We start from the raw sequence: 2,457 nt of genomic DNA on the forward strand, positions 1-2,457 counted from the left end.
ACCGCAAGAGTGTCTAACTGCCAGAAAATTGCTGAAAAGATGGCGAACTGCTGGAAAACTGTTGAAAAGTGATAAAGTGCGAAGAGATGACAAATTATCAGAAGGTGACGAAAAACATATGGTTTCTCCATGAGAATTAATAAGTAAGTAGTGAATGACCTAATTGGTGGGGTCAGAAAAGCATCAAAGGATTGGCAAAAGAGAAGGAAAAAAATAGCACAGAAGAAAAGTATGAAAAGTATAGTGATTTCACCATAATAAAATCAACTTGTCTTCCTCAAGGAGGATACCATGTCTCTAATACCATGTTAGAAAGGGGAGATGGAACAATAGAAAAAATATTTGTGAGTATTCAAGTTGTTCATTCAAGATGTCTGGAATGATACAATATAAAGTAGACAAACAAAAATTCAGAAAACCCTACCCTTTATAGGTTCTTCGTCGTCGTTATCGGTGGCATGGTGGTTCCCCTGTTGAGGCGGCGGAGAAGGTGCTGCTGTCGGTGCCCCACCAGCAGCGTTGCAGCTGGAACCAGCGGCACCACTTTCTCCAGCGCGCATCTGCTGGCTGTACTCCTCCATCTGCTGTCGCAACCGATCGAGCTGCTCTAGCTTCTCTATCAAGTTTGAGCTTATGGCAACGCATGCAAGAAGGTCTCGATACCTCTGCTCAGACTATTATGCTTGTTGGTGAAGCTTCTGTGTTAGCTTCTACACCTCCTCCCTCAAGTCGACAACTTTTTATGGATCAGCAGGGCTGGTGGCAGAGGCAGAGGCAGAGGCAGAGGAAGCCGCCAACACGAGGGAGCGGAGGCCACTAACGAAGAACGACCCCAACCTGATGCGCCGATTCTTGTGGAGTTTAGAGACAGCCTCGCGCCAAACCCTATCAGGATCTACTACTAAGGTCTTGGATCTGGCTTCGTTGTCCCCACTAGGCGGCTGAAATTGTTGGATCGTGGCCTCTAACCTTTACGTGTACTCCTCCTGCGTCACACACGTTAGTTATGATCAGGGTAATAGTTAAATAATTGACTTTAAATCAAATAAAGTTGAAAATTAGGATTAATTTAAGCTCACATAATGGCCGCAAACCGCTTGTCAGCAAATCTTTCCTTGTTTGCCTTCAAAGAATGGGTATAGTTCAAGGTTTCCGCCAGGGTCGCCTCACGATCCAACAACTTAGACTACAAATTAATATATCAACCAATAAAATAAACGAATAAATTAAACAATGATAGACAAATATATATGAATCAAAATACAGAAAATAAAAAAGTATATTAAATCATCATCCTTGTTTATTATTATGATAATTCAGAATTCAACAACTAAGATCATCATCATATAATTTTCAAGCTACTGGCTATATATGGCTATAATAAGTATTACAACCTAGTTTAACCATTCTAAATTAAAATAAACTAAATTTTTTACTCATTATAAACCAGTTAAGTCGTATCAAAACTAGTTCAACTATGAACCCATTTTGTATATGGTTCAAATATTCTCTCATCATCAACCAGACAAATCAACCAATTAAACCAACGAAGTAGTTCTATATTCAAAACAAGAATGCTTATAAATCAATTACATGCTTATAAAATAAATGAATAAATTAAATAACTAATTCAAGTAACAACTAAAACATTAAACAAAGCCAAAATTTTTACCGGTCTGCTCTTCATCTTCATGAAGGTCGTTGACCAACCCGTATACCTTGACAACCAGAGCGAAGTCTTGTTAGCGACACTCGTCAGACGGTGATGTTTGAATCCCTCGTTATCTCTAAAATAGGCCTCCAGTTTCTTTTTGATGTTTGGATGGATCCACGATGTTAGGTGGTCTTTTTATTGACGAACGTTGCTCATCATCTGCTGAAGTCGTTTGGCTGCCCGATGGTCTTAAATATTCCTGATCATGAAATTGTGTTCTGCATCCCATATGAATTTCAACTGCACAAATTAATTCACCAAGATTAGTTGGTCAAAATAAAATACAGTTCAAATACAGTTTACTAACTCAAACAAAATTGGGTTCTTACCGCCCACTTCTGAAACCATCACTTTCTAGTCTCAACTAGGATCTGCGTGTAGGTCAGCAACGGGTGATCATACATAGACTTAATGACCTCGGTAATCTCCTGTGTGCAAGCATTAGGATTTGGTGTAAACCTGTCAAAGAAAAAATCTCACATTAACAAACCCATAGAAACACGTAAACTTAAGATAAACAAACTTAAGATTAAAAGATTGAATTCACGATTGCATACCATCGAGTCAAATCCTCAGCCGGATGACGGACGGTGGTGGAGGGACATCCTGCTGGGGGACACTGGAGGAATCACCCACCGTGGGTTCTATCGATGTCATTGCTATATCTGCAAGGGACGTAGCAAAAGGAGGCACCTAGTTCGGATTTGGGATCATGATGAATTACTGGTCCGCTGGGCCCGCCT

The sequence above is a fragment of the Arachis duranensis genome, chromosome 6 (genome assembly GCF_000817695.3).
Source record: "Arachis duranensis cultivar V14167 chromosome 6, aradu.V14167.gnm2.J7QH, whole genome shotgun sequence".
NCBI lineage: Eukaryota > Viridiplantae > Streptophyta > Magnoliopsida > Fabales > Fabaceae > Arachis > Arachis duranensis.